Raw genomic sequence first — 15,630 nt, forward strand, 5'->3', positions numbered from 1 at the left:
AAAAGGTTGTGATTCTTTTTTTGGCAGCTGCTGTAATACCTTCTATCCATTTAAACAATTTCCTTTTTACATTATCACAATGTAACCTGTATTATTCAATGCTGAATCCTATACTACTTGTGCATCCATGTAAGTTCATGGTGGCGTTTCTGCTCCTGAAGACTTGTTTGACACTCTCATTTTTTCTGCGTGCGAGCACTATCAGGTGAAACTTTTTTGGTCATACTAATCTTACCAGACATACTAATCTAAGGGTAGCTAAATGTTTGTTTGCTCTACTTCAAAGACAATTTCTATGGCAAAGGCATTGAGGTTTTTGTCTCAAATGAGATTAGCGATCCATTATTCACTGGATCACGACTTCATTTCAAGGCAGAGGTGGCAGCTTTATTTATGCAATGTGGCTTCTCACAAATAGTAAGCATTAGACCACAAACGTTGTAACGAATCAATAGCAACAAAACGAGAGGGTGATCTTGGCTTTCACTCTGGGAATTACATCTGCCCCAGCTGAGGAGGAGCCACCCACAGCCATCCACGCTGCCTGCAATGGCGGAGCTGCCTCCTGCAGCCATGAACAGCCTTCTGCCAGACAAATAAATGCCTCTACCTGTAAATGTGATCAAAACACCCCATGTAACTTTCAGTTATAACTCACAGCCAGATTGCATACTTATTCTTCCTTACCTCTCAAGGCAGTTATGGGGAAGTTATGTTTTGGGAACTTCATGGGAAAGTAAGCCTTTGTTAGCAGAAACAGTGCGACGTTCCCATGAATCCACCTTAGCTATAATACCTCCGCCACTATTGCGATTTCCACTCTCCAGCTATTTTACCAGGAAACACTGAACTCAAATTTCCCCTTTACCCAACTGCAAGATATTTAAAACAAAGTGGCTACAGTTGCCATAACAAACCACCCATCTCTATCCCATCCCCTGGGTAAGCCTTCTGCTAACTTAAATGTTCTCAGTCAGAGCCCGAGAGAGGCAAAACTTTCCTGTACAAGCCAGTGGTCCAATAAAATATTTGCTGGATGCAAAACATGTGGTTATATTGCGTTTTGTTAAGCAGTTTCCTAATAAAGGGCAATGCATGTTCAGCCTTCATAGTAACTCAGATGTGACACAAATAATACAGCAAATAATTACGATGACCTTTCGCTCACCTCAAATTTAAACAAAGGTTAAGCTGCCCTTTAGAAAAGTAAATATTTTCTGTAGTCAAATAAGTGTAGACACCTTTAGAAACAAGGATATATTGCCAAACTAAACTAAACTGAAAATGGTTGCAATAGAATAATTTCAAAACATAAAGGATGCAGAGCTGCTCAGCAGAAGCAGCAGCCAGACATCCTGGCATCGCGGCCGGTCCCTTACCTTACAAAACTCCCAGGCTGATCTCCATATGTTTTCCAAGAACTGTTGCTTGAAATTTCTGTCCAGTCACAGCAGATAGGAAAGAGAAATATTAAAAATAAGAAAGTGCATAATCTCCTTGCCCCCTTAAGTCTGGTAAACAATTTATATTCAATTTCATACAACAGAATGAATCTACGGACCTTTAAGTAATTAAGAAACAGACACTGAGGCTTAAAAAATAAACTTAATGGAAAATCTCACATCGTGGCCAGGAAATGGCTCATAGGTTTTATTTAGTTCTCATAGTCTAAGGTTTAGCTGTTAGCTAGATAAGAGCCAGGTGTGTTTTACACATCTAATTTGTTTAGTCTGAAGCTAATTCAAACAGCGCTTTTTAACTACAAGTCCGCACCCGACTTTTAAAATCTAAATCCAGAATGAATGGGTGTCATACATATTCAGGGTCTCTAAATGAGAAGGATCACCTCTGGGGAAGGAAATTCTCATTTATTTCTGGTACGCTTGGTTTTTGGGGGGGTGGTCAGGCATCGTTCTGTTAACTGTGTTAAGATGACCAGCAGAAAGTCGGTGTTGCCCAGCGCAGCCTCTCATACCAAAGGCAAGAGGAAAAACCACATTGAAGACCACTTCTGAGTTTTCAGGGCCAAATAACGTCTTTCTGCTGACCTGTCCAGCGAAGGGATGAGAAATGCCCTAAGAGGTCTGATCTTCTATTTTGACATGAGCAAGCCATGAATCCCCCGTGGCCGGGCGAGGGGGAGGCGGCTGAGTGTGCGGAGGGAGCTGGGAGCCGCGGGGAGCTCTGTCGGGAGGAGATGCTGTCACCTCCGGGGACGCGTGGGGATGAGGGGCCATGGCTGCAAATCTACAGGCAGACATCGCATTGGCAGGGGTAGGTAGAGGCTATATAAAACATGCACAGATGTTAAAATCTTGGATTCTTAACGTTTTGACCTTCAACCACCTCTGACGATAAGAGAATTGCAAAATATTTGGTCAAGAATCACTTCATACATGAAAAACAATAGAGTAATTTGTGGCAGTAACATTCATAATGCTCTAATACGGGGCAAATCATAAGAAAACAGATGTAGTATCCATCATTACCATTACAGTGTTGACTAACCTGGCTTTCAGACTCTGATTGAGACTTCCGATCCTATTGGGTATTAGTAACATTCAACTTTAACTGTACTTTCCTTTTGACAAGTATTAATCGTGCCCTTCTCTGTTTGATCTACTAAAAAAGATAGTCAATGAATTTACACCCTGTTACTTATTCATGAACAAGTTGTGCCCCTGAATTTTAACATGCTATGCCTTAAACTGTTAGCTGTATATCTGCTTTATGTGATGTTCCTACATAAGCTGGCAGTCCATCAATTTAGTGTCCATACATTTCTTTGAAAGCTATATTATAATTAGAGCTTAGGTTAATACTATTCAGTAACCATAAAACAGACATAAAATAATTATAACTCATTTAGTGAAATTAGAAAAAGAGCAATTATTAGACTCCCATTGTGAGGCTTTGCTGTGAGGGACAGATAATCTATCTGCAAGATGTACTTTAAGAACACCATTTTGAAAGAAATAAACTAGATAAATTACTGTTTTGTTTTGGTTTAAGAAAACTTAGACCTATAAATACAAGTTCAACAAACATAAAGGATGTGTGTAAGGGAAGTGAAAGTTCTACTGCAAGAAGAGAGATTAAAATATTTATATGAAGTTTTCCTGGCATTACCTCTCAGGATGTTGTGAAGCTAGATTTGTTAATATTTGCAAGGCATAAAATACTACAGTGATGCGGACACAGGCCTATAAACTCTTACAATTAAACGTGAGGATGTGCACAGTTTGATCAGGAGGGAGTGGACTCACTGATGCTAATGTTCGCCTCAGCACACTTTGAGTACAGGATTTCTGGTAGCTTTAATGAAGTTTTTATATATCAGGAAACCTGGTTTTGAAATTGCCTGTTTCTGATTCTCTGAGCTCCTGGTATGCTGAGATATCCAGTTATACAGGAAGAAATTACTTTTCGCTGGGAATGCACCTCCCTGGCTGAAATACAGCTTAGGACTGTATTGAGCTGACAATTTGCCCATTTTTTCCTTCTTTGGCTGGAGACTAGGATAGCAATCTTTCTGATGAATCAGCAACTAAAATAATATCTCTTCCTGATGGACTATTGTCCAGCTACTGTTTGCACAGATGCAAATCCCTCAACATCTGTATTTCCAAGTCTTACAAGGACAGACCCTTCTTCAGATAAGAGGGATTTTTTTTCCCCCAAATACAGGATCTTTGCATGTCTGAATTGTGACTTTCTTTTCAGGTCTTTGGTCATATGGGTCTTTCTTTTTTGTACTCTTTTAGTAATAGAACGTCACAGATTTGTCAATCTATGCCATTCATAAGGAAGTTTGACTTTGTTCACCTCGGAAGAGCTCTGTAAAAGCCAAATGTTTCTTCAAGAGTTCCCGTGAGAGGAGAAGGAGGACCTGAAAGAAAATGCTCCACGTGGTACTCGGAGCCCAACCGAAGAATGAGAGAGGCCCAGGTCACAGGGAAATCAATGTGTTCATGATAATGTGTAAAACACATTGCTATAGCACAGCTAAACCAAAACACAACCCAGAAAGACTACTGTTCTAACTGCTAACATTAAAAACCATAATGAATTAAACACCAATTGGCTTTAAAGTGTCAGTAATTTATTCAAAGCAATACTACAGTGATATTTCTCATTGCTTTTAGGGTCAGCACATTTAAGATTCATATTTTCAGTCTTATCTCTATAGTTGAGAGAGACAGAAAAAAGTCTCTATTATCAGGCTGATTTCAAAAGCTGGAGGTAAAAACATCAAATGTCACACAATATGGCAAAAATTTATCAAACTATTAAATTCTTTATTTCTTTAGAATAATATCTCTAGAATGCTTTTGAACTTTCAAAGAATCCTATAAATTCCTCCCTACTTAATTTATAGGAATACTAGAAATGAATCACAATTAAAATCAAGCTTTTTCGCATTAACACACACAAAAAAAGAAAAAGCACATAGAAAAGACTTTTTTTGTTGTTTAAATGCATGTGTGATTCAGTTAAGACTTTCCTGTGTTCATGTAAAACCTTATTTATTGGTTTACATTGAAACATAATTTCTCGTTAAATGAACCCTAGGAAACAGAAGTCTGATGAGAGAAATTCATCACTACCAACATTTGTAAAAATGGAAAGGGTTGTGTTATGCTGCCTGTTTAAATAGTGTAAATGTACTGTTGTAACTGTAGAAATGGGGGAATGACCTGACTTCATCACTAATTTTACTTTCCAAGTGACTAGTAAATTCTCCTATGCTTCCTGTTAAACAAAACAAAAGGCAAGTTCAGAGAGCTAGTACCTCTGACAGTTGTGAAAGACAGGAAAAAAATGAATGACATTCTCCAGAGAATATTTTTCTGTCACTTAAGCAGTTTACATATTTCTCTATTTTTACCGTATTTTTCTTCTTCTGATCACCAGGGATCGTATGTGAGTTTAGGGTCATTAGGGCTATGTCTAGTGTCAGACAGATTCTGCTACAGTCAGATTTTTATGATGACAGCATGAAATTTTTGGAATGCACTGGTGAGTTGTGTGACTATTGTTAGACTGTCATTAAAAATAAAAAGAAAAAATATATATCTCTTCCCTTTATTTTACTGCAGGCAAGCCCTTGATTTTAAATTTTGCAAAATGTAGCAGGATTTCTTAGAAGACATGAAAAAAGTAGCAAGTAAGTTTAGTAATTAGTATTCCAAAATATATTGCAACTGATTTTTTCCCTTTTCCATCAAGAGAGAGTGAGAGAAGAGAAGATTTTTTCAGCGTTAAGAGACAGGGAACAATCATTGGGAAAAGGCAAAATAAAAAAGCAAATTAAGAATTTGACCTTTTTATTAATTCTTTCTTTCCTTCTGCCTCCCTCCTCTTTCTTTTCAGTGTTTCAATCTGTTCTCCCCATCCTTGGGGAACACTGCTTGAACCTGCATTTGTGAATTATAAGCTCTCTGTACTGTACATAGCAGTTGTTAAGGATCAACTGATTAACCATTTTATAGAAGATTTAGAGGACTCATTCCAATTTTTACTACTCCATGTGGTTTTTAAATATTGTAATGTTTTCAACCAATATGTTTTCTGCCTCCCAGCTGTAAAACAACATGTATTGGCTTGGGGGGAGGGAATTTGTTTTTATACAATTTTGTTATAATACAATTTTTTCATGCTACTAACAGTATCTTCTGGGAAAGAATAAAAACCCCTCAAGATGAAATACTGTGCTCTTCACTCTTCACTTACTCACTTAGGTCAGTGAATTACGGTAATCCAAACATTAGGTATCACAGTATACACTGAACAACCTGGAAGGGACAGATTATGGGATTCATGAATTCGCTTGGTTTTGTTGGTTTAGCGAGACCCTTTACATTCTTTCCTATATTTAATATCCTGTGTATTTTTTAATGGGACAATAAAGGGCTCACATAAAATATGTCAAGCTCAAAAGACTTCTCTGCATGGGCACTTTTGTTGTACATGTGGGTTTGTTTCAAGACACTGGGGAAAACAGACATGGCCCAAATTCATCCTCTCTGCAGCTTGTAGCAACAGTATTTTCTCTTGGGGTGACTACGGACTCCTTTACCTTACAATAACTCAAAAAGTTGCAGAGTAAAAGCTGGCAATTGTCCTAAACAAGGTGACAAGTAATTTTGACACTGGTGTATTGAGCTGGGGAGGTGTTCTGAGCACCTTAGTCTTTGTTTTCTAATGGCCCTAAAAGGAAAGCCTTTCCTTCAGGAAGTTCAGAAGTGGTTTTCTGTGCATTTTATGGATCTAAAATTCTAAGGGGTGATTTTCAGTAGCGACTTTTAGATCTTTACTCCTTCTGCTGATCTCATTGCAATTGTTAAAGTCTTTCATCCCATCATGTTCCTACCATTGCTCTACAAAGAATGTACCTATTTACAGAAATGGATGTGTATCACTACCAACATCACTGATAATGTTATAATATGATCATATTATCACAATATAACAGTTAATACAATGTGAACTATAATGATTGTGATTATAATTTTAGTTAATGTTGTTTAGTGCAATATAGTAATGCTCTAACAAGTACAATAGCAAAACGAATACTTAAGGTCCTGACAAGGAGCAAACATGCTCCTTTGGCTAATGTAAAATGTATACTTAACTATTGATTTCGCAACAAAATCTAAATACTATCAAAGAGTATCAATGTACCTCACATGAACTAACCAGGCAGGACAAATTTAAATTGGTTTATCCTGCTTTCTCTGTGAGCTAAGCTAAAGTAAATAAATTCACATTTGCCACAGAGCACGTACATGGGCATTCACTGCAGAGCCATTGATGCCCAGTTAACTCGTGTCTAAGCTCTAAATCAGGAAGGCATTTCTATGCGGCTTAATAGACCCTTCTTAATTAGCACTGGAGCATCTTCATTTCACTATAAACAGAAGAGTGGCTAATTAAGACATGATCAAATACATGATCAGATCTGGGATTCTGCAAGACACCACCCCTCTGACTGAATATTGCTTGGAATTATGAGCTACCAACTGAATTTACCTCTTGCTCTGATCCAGAAAAGCGAATCTCCTAAGGAACAGCCTGAAACCGGCGACATTCAGTTAGGATGCAGAAGATCCACATTCAGATTCAAGCCTGAACCACAGCAGGTCTCCTGCAGTTTTTAGATTAGGAAGAGCCTCTCCCCTCCAGACTCTCTTTGCACCGCATACTCCATCTGGGACCTGGAAACTTTTCCACATGAAAATTCTTTGAAACTGGTATTAATTACTAATTTGGCTCCTGATAAAATAAAAGCCTTTACACAAATAATACCCAATAAGCTGTACAAAGTACTCCCCAGGAAGACAACAGGAGTTGTACAAGCATTGTACATGTAAGGGAAGAACTTGGATCTGCTATGTCCTAGCACTTGGACTTCCATGCCAATCACTTACAGATCTTCTTTTTTCCTCTATATTAAATGATGACATTTTCTTCCTAATTTCATATTTCTTCAAGTGGAACTTGGAGGTTCCTGCAGGTACCAATCCAGAGGGCACCACAGAAGAAAGAAAGACTAGTAAATCATACAAAGCTGCAAAGAAAAAGGTCAAGAGAGTCTAGATATATTAGTTTACTAATACCTGTGAATCTTATAGAATCTGTGTGAAACATTTCATGCCAGGATCTCTTAATTCTTTCTGTGATACTCTGCTACCTGTAGAATTTTACTGCAGTACTTCTCCCAGCACTCACTAACTTAAATTTCCCATTACAGAAACACAGATTGCACAATCAATGCATTCTTAATTTTTTAGTTAATGATATTGTAAACGCCTGCTGTACCTTTCAGAGAAAAGCACCAAAAGCTCTTTTCTTATGCAACAATTTTTCTTATATAATTTTCTTTTGCAACAAATTTCTTCTGCGTGCAATATCACACAATTTTTTTACTGATATGCTGTTCCTAATACTAACACTGCTAGGAACTCAACAATATTTAAACTTTTTGACCGCTGCATTTGCATATGTGTTAAAAAAAAAGTTAACACAAGACTCTTAAGTGAAAGAAAAATGTGAAAACTTCAAGATACAATCCTGTGAGCTTTTGATTCAAAGCATCACCCACTCTGCTACAAAGATTTTCACAATAGATTTGGTAGGTTTGGGCCTTCAGCTCCCATGAGGTATGTAAAAGAAAACATCTTGTAAGGTGTACATCAATTTGACACAAGCCAACTGCTATGAGAATCAGATAAAGCTGCCTTGAGCTTGGAAGTGTACTCACAATCCAAGTCATCTGCTTGATGGCTCCATTACTGCCTATTTATAAAGTATTTGCCACATATTTACAAAGGAGTTACGTGATTATAGGGATCTTGAAATAGGAAGCACTGCCAAATTATATAGCTATAAAAGTGAAATGAGAATCCAAAGTAAGGTCAGGATGTCCGTGTCTAAATATAACAAATACTGCACAGGATTGGATGACACAAATGGTGTTTTCACAATCAAAGGCATTGCCTGTCCTGTTTCTGCCAGATAAATCACTCTTGTATTTCCCCTCTTCAAAACTAATCTATTGTGGTTTGCATAAAACTGAGCTCAGTGTTATGTCTTGCAGTTACTGTATCTCCAATGTCAAACTTGCATTAATCAGCTTATTAGACATGGCTTAGATTGTACGTCACCTCCAAATTTATTCACAATTTTCCTTGACTTTATCTGGAAGACTTGGTCCAATCCATATTATGTCTTACCTTTTGGCTGTTAACATTGATAGCATCTCTTTTTATTGGACTCTTGATGCCCACTGATGTTTTATGCATAATGATGCTCAAGTTTAATTGAGCTGTAAGCTTCAGTTTAATTATGAGCCTTCATGATACCTTCAGCACTTTTTCTTCTCTGATTACTGTAACTGGTTCTCTCTAACCCCTTTAAAATCCTTAATCTATTAAACCACTTGTAGACAAGTCATTTTTAGGAGAAAGTCTAATTAGACTATTGCAATTATCTTAATGCATCCTCAGTATTTAGGAAAAAAAAAAAAAAAACCCAAACAACCTGAGTGAAATGCACTTTGTGGAATATTCCAAACACTCACATTTAATGATCTGATTCACTGCCTGTGTCTTGTGCTTGGAATGAATTTATGCGGAGAAAGAAAAGTGACACTTGAAGAAGTCATCTCTTTGGGTAAGTTTCTGTTCATTAAATTTCCCACAGACTTTATAGCTGTGACTTTAAGACTTACTGTGTAATTCTGCTTCTTTCAGTTTCAAAGGAAGAAGTAAAAAATGGAAAAAATCATGGCAGATACATACAGATACATAAATTGCATTTCTTTTACACAATTCATTTACATATGTCTCTAATGTAATTTCAAAAAAAACCCAACCATGAAGTATTCAATAGATCAGCTTTGCCAAAAGTCTGGTGGTTTTTCATGGAGTTGGAATGACGGAAGCTGAAATTATCCATATTTCAATAAAAATAATGAAGGAAACTAAGTCTGGACTTATATTTACTGCTTTTGTAAAACCAGATGTATCCCAAAAAATGGCGTGTTTGATCCAGTTCATTCTTTCAAGTACAAATTCTCTCTATACTTTCTATACTTATAATTTTACATATTATATGCATAACCCCTTCCAACTGACTATGAATAATTAGTACAGACATTAAATATTTTTCCTCACAGTTTTGAGCAGGATCCTCGGTGTCATTTGACTATCATACACTGTGAACTGCTAATGGTAAGAAGCGTTACTTATATTGGGATCCGTAAGTGTTTTCTGGGATCAAATTACTGCATAAAAACCATCCATAAAGAGACATGGAGCACTGGAGGGATGATTTTCCTGAGATGGCTCCAGACGAAGGCAGCAGCTTATTTACTGCAGAGTGTATCACTCAGAAAAAAAAACCAAACTTAAGTATACAGGCAATATTTCATCAATTTTGAATTATCTATAAAAATTAACACTTTATAATAAATTTCGTACAAAAAAAAAGAAAATAAGTAAATTAAGTAGAAAGCACTAACCCCTAAGTCTTTTTGGATCCAAATCCTATGGGCTGTTTCTGAAACTGAGATTCCTAGTTAGCTGACATACTTTAAAATGCTTCCTGAAAGTCTGAATACAAGTATCAAAATAAGCCAATTACATGTTATTCAAAAACCCAAAGAAGAGATATCTGACTTTGAAATTCTTTTGGTACATCTTTTTTAATTTTTTTTTCTCCTTTTAAAAATATCTAAGAAATTTTGTAAATTTTATGGCTATGGGTCTAGTAATTAAACCCTAAAATAAAAAAGATGTCACACTAAGGAAAAAAAACACAACAGCCTAACAAATGTGTGTATGCAAGAGAGAGAGAGAGAAGGGAGCTGTACATTGTCTGGTTTTGTTCAGTCAGACTTGAAAATCAAATAAAGTCTAAGCTCTCTATTTTTCTATGTCTTAATGTTGTTTGTGTTAATAATGCACTGTGATTTATATTGGCATATGCATTGTGAATGTGGAAAATAAAAATAAATTCATTTTAAAAATTAGAAGGGCAAGGTTCAGCATTAATGCTGACTTTTCTCTCTTTAGTTCCAATTTCCTTACTTCTCATTGTATAAGCATAACCTTAATGTTACACAAGTTGCATGCATGAAATAGTACTTTATTTAGTATATTGCTTTCCTCTTCAGGATTCGTCACTTGTTCCCTAATTTATATACTTGTTTTCTGCAACAGGGATCTTGATGGGGTTTTTTTTCCATTTCTTCACTTGATGGCCATGTAATTATCTGCCTGTTTGGTTAAATTCCTGATTTTGGGATCAAATAAATTTCTTGCATATAAATGAACATATCAAGTACAAGGAACATATCAATTCCAAATCAGTGATTTGTCTTCTTGCGTTATAGGGTACTTTCTCTAAAGGCATCACTTTACATTACGCACTTCACCAAGTGCAAGACTGAGCTTGCAGTTCTTGAGATTGCTAAAATTTTCTGCTATGCCTATCCGAATAGCGTGATTTGCTGAAACAATCCTTATGGAGGACAATTGTGGTTGCCTAAGGAAATGCAGTATACAAAAGTTTACAGCTTATCAGCAAGTCATGAATATGTTTTTTTCTGTATTAGAGAAAGGGGCTGATACATTTCCTTGTCTCTTTCTGCTCCTGTTTGCTTTTTTCATTTAAGCTTTCTGCAACTTCAAGGCTGTAATTCAAAGTACTGGCCAAATGTGCCCAGAGTGTATTCATATTTTTGTAAGAAACCTATTTAAAATATTTAAAATCTATATGACCCTTCCTAAACAGCAATCTCATTTTGTATCAGGGAAAGAGGTATAATTTCTCATTTAGAAAAGAAACGGTCCCCGTTTGTCTTTATTCGTTCAAAGCAGTATATATGACTTTCCATAATATATTTATAGTGTTTGTATTGTAACGCAATTTTTCAGGCAGGAGGCTTGTTTTTGTTTCTTCCAGATCCATGACACAGAACACTAAATCTTGTCACGGGGCGACGCAGAGTGAGTTTCGGTAACGCTCAAACTGAGCCCAGACCAAGAGGAGAGCGAACAATGGTGGGCTGACAATTCTCAAAAGCAGAAGCACTTTTCTGCCAAAAACATTCACAGCTGCCTTCTCATTTCCTGGGAAAGTCAAGGTGTTCCCCTGGACCTACTTTACAGACTTGTGATTATGCGAGTATTCTGGTCTTCCTTTGTAATATATGCAGATCAATTCAGTCTTGTTAGTATTACCCCATCCTCATTCCTGCAGTCTCATGCCAGCCTCATCTGCGAGGGTCGGCAGCTCTTAGCAGCTAAATATGCCAGCATCCACAGCTGCTCTCACTTTGCGTGGCTCTCTCTGCAGCGGGGCAGTCCTTGTTTAGTGCTGTCTGCTGCTCGCTGGATGCCTGCGCCCGTGCATACCAAATGCCGGGCAAAGAGGGACACCGGCAGTTGTCTTTCCTTCTACGTGCTCCTCGCTCTTTGGGGGACGCCGAAGAATTTGCCTTACTCACTCGTATCACTGCTAATCCTGACGAAAACCTAATTAATAAGCCTCCCCCGCTGTGCTGGTAATCCTATTGCGCTCTCCATTAATGCCGTTCACCAAAATTTGCACCTTTACCACTTTTGCATCGACTGTACTCCAAAATCCAGCCCCGGAGTAGCCAATGTAATCTGCAGCCATTCGGGTTTTTAGTACTTAAAGCACCAGCTCAGACAACCCATAAGGAAGAGCTACAGTCTGAATATTGCAACTTCTAGCACACAAAAAAGCAGTACTCGGGTACTGAAATGTTATCATAGCTCAAACTAACCGCTTGCAGGCTGCCAAATGATTCTCATGCCTTTTTGTCTGGCCCAGGTCTTACCTTGATGCATAGGGAGTTCACTTCCATCATTATTCCATCCTCGGAAGAATCAGGCAGGAAAACATGCATTATCTTCTGCCCCTCTCTGTTTGCTACTTCGATGCCACAAACCTGGGAAAGGTTTAAAAAAGTGTTTCTGAATTTTTTTGAAGATGTGTCTTCTTGGGGAGAGACTTACTAAGCTAAATCCTTCTTACTTATCCCTAGTAAAAGACAAGTGCCTCTACCAGAAGGAAAATACAAAGTTCAGTCACTATTAGAGAAAATGACACAAGTAGCTCCAAAGTTTGGCAAATGCAAATACACACACTTAAATCCAGAGCAGAAACACAACACCGTTCTTTAATAATTAATCACAGAAACAAATCATATGGATCGCCTTCACTCAGGGTCTTTAAATCAATTCACAATATTTTTCTAAGAGGTTACGCTCTAGTTCAGCAGAAGATATATGCATGATGTAGAAATGGCTGAGATCTACAAGTCTATGCTACAGAAAATCAGCCTAGATATTTTCAAAAGTTTATTGTGCTGTTACAGGTATGCTATTCTGTACATAAGAAAATATTTTATTCTTAGAAGCTATATTGAGCAAAAGGAAAATGTTCCCATCTATGCATAGTATATATTGGGGAAAAGACTTAAAAACTATATATGCAGTTGACCATAGTTTTTAAAGAAGTGTTTTAGAGGAGATCAGTTCACACCACCAGCATGAGCGATGGTTGATGTACCTGGAAAGTGTGCACTTTCCCAAACATTCTTAAGTCTCCATTAATATTTTGCCAAAAATGTGGGGTTTGACTAGGAACATAAATCTCTGTGAATGAAATCAACTACCAATAATTCATAATTTTGATGGAATATGAGCCACTGTGTCTAAAACCTGGAGAAAAATAAGATCAATAACTGGTTCGCTGTGTGTTTAGCTGGCTTGCTGCTCAAGCCAACATTTATTAGAAATTATTTTTCTTCTGGAAAATGGCTGAATCTGATGTGTTTACTCTTTACACTTTCAACATATTAGGAAGTGGAACACAGTTCTCGTTTGGCAAACACCAAAAACTGAGATTCGGTTACCAAAACCAGGGGTTTTCTTCTTGCTTGATTCAATATTTTTGTAATAAACTCTTTTACGCTTCAGTAAAGAGTCCTAGTGAACTGTTGGAGCATTTATGTCAAATGGTCAATGCTAATGGCACCAAAGACCAATAAGGCAAATGATTTAAAAACTAAGAGCTGAAACACTAACGTGTTGCAGGGAACGTTTATTGGTGAAACACAGTATCAGAGAGTCAACAGGAGAGACAGAAGAGTCTACCTACAACTGCTCTGCATGGCGCTCTACATCTCTACATCTGCATCCATACAGATGGTAGGAAACACAGACACGGGTCACACCGACAAAGGACAGAACTGAATTCAACCTTCTAACATTTTGGCTGAACTTGACCGTTATATTTTCTTCTCAGCTGGAAGTGTTATGCACACTCACAAGTTGGGGATGATTGCAACCACATTTCCCTACCTCCAGCTACAGAGTACCCTCCAGCAATCTACTTTCTACTTGCTGTGCCCCAGAGCAGCTCTTCTCCTGTGAATGTTTCTTGTGGCTTGTATGAAGCACAGACTTTTAAATTTGATAGGTGTGAATGTTGTATTAGATCAAAGTAAAATTAAATGATATTTCTCTGTTTCACTATCAAAACTGTGGAAGCTGGTAATTTGGCAAAAAATGTTACATTTGTATATTTTAGGGTCAGTAAGGACTATTACCACACCCTTGCTAACATGCTAATTGTGTAGCCAAATGCATTTTATTCAAGACTAGATTTTTCTATGCAATATACACTTCATAATTTCCCAAGAAAATATTTACTTAAAAACTCATAGGAAAAATATATTTCATGGGGAAAAGGCTGCTGAATTTAAGTAGCATGGCAAAATACCATGTTTTGACTGGCATTCTACAGTTATTAAGACACTATTTTTTCATAACTTTTAATAATGTGTTTCACTTCTGGTTTATACAATAAATCTCTCAATCACTTGATACTGAAATCACCCTCAAAATTTATTTTCTTCCATCAGGCATACGCACCAGTTTGTTTTTTATAGGATAAACATTATTATTGTAGGGTTTTCCATGGATGTTGACTACTCACTACTGACTGATTGACTGACTTTGGAAAAACAAGATTGCTATGACTTATTTTAAGACACTATACCAAGAAATTCATAGACTTTATAAAGACAAAGTGAGAAAACAGATCTAAATTAGTGGGTTTCACTTAAGAACTCATTTCAGTCCCTTTGATGTTGTTTCTTTTTTTTTTTTTTCTTCCCAAGGAGTCAGAAGTATTTAAAAAAGACTAAATTTGATAATTCTTTCTGCCCATGTATATGAACGACCTCTGACAAAGGTTCCCTGGAGATCTTCAGTGTCTACCCCGCAGCCCAGGATCTTGCAGCATGCCCAAGTCCTCTTGGTCTGCTAGTCAATGAAAGACACTTCTGCTTCTCTTACTGCTTTAGTGTCCTCTCCTGGCAGTCAGAATCTCCTTGGTGTATACCTTCTGCCTCATAAGAAAAAGTTCACTTTCAGAGATCCTTCACTGAAGGATGCACCCAACCGTTAAAGTGAGCTTTCCTTTGAAAAGCTCACATCATGTAACAGCTCCAAACCCTCATTTCAGCTGCACGAGCCAAATGGAAAAGAAAGGCAGAAGTTTTTTTTCCAGGGAAAATCAGGACATGTCTCTGACACACAGCAAGATATTGAGACATATGTCTGACCTCCCAGAGGAATCCAGAAACTATGTCATGAACCCACTTAGAGTAAATGCTCTGTCTCTGCATAACTAGTCTTGTATCGGGGGGGGCTATTTTAGACCCATACTTTTATTTTTAGGACATGTAGAGTTACATATGTCATACATCCATAATGACTGTAACTATGAGTGTACTTACAATAAATTCATTGCAAAGAATGGATGCAATAAGGGAAACTGATCCCACAGAACCAGAGGAAAGAAGAAAGAAATTACAAGAAAATTAAACAACATCACTGTTAGAGAGGGGAAAAAAAAAAAAAAAAAGAAAGAAAAGAGAATATTACAAGAGCCTTGTAGAATTATATTATTTCTCTTTTCCTTCTGGAAATACCTCTCTTGCTAGTGTCTAAGCTTTTTCATAATAGTTTTGTATGGGTAGAGCTCAATCACTTGCTAATGCCCTTGTGCAATCAAATGCTTTTTTTT

At 37.2% G+C, this 15,630-nt stretch overlaps 1 long non-coding RNA gene across 1 annotated transcript in view; it reads right to left on the bottom strand.

The window, feature by feature from the left end:
* Positions 1–305: 305 nt before the first annotated feature.
* Positions 306–15,630, bottom strand: part of LOC115343193 — a 62,831-nt gene continuing 47,506 nt past the window's right edge. Inside the window, exons 2-5 of the long non-coding RNA XR_003924022.1 lie at positions 12,371–12,481; positions 7,033–7,224; positions 1,380–1,437; positions 306–610 (exon numbers count right to left, since the gene is read on the bottom strand). This is a non-coding gene — a long non-coding RNA (uncharacterized LOC115343193). The remainder of the gene's footprint in view (positions 611–1,379; positions 1,438–7,032; positions 7,225–12,370; positions 12,482–15,630) is intronic.

The sequence above is a fragment of the Aquila chrysaetos genome, chromosome 6, assembly GCF_900496995.4.
Source record: "Aquila chrysaetos chrysaetos chromosome 6, bAquChr1.4, whole genome shotgun sequence".
In the NCBI taxonomy this organism is placed as follows: domain Eukaryota; kingdom Metazoa; phylum Chordata; class Aves; order Accipitriformes; family Accipitridae; genus Aquila; species Aquila chrysaetos.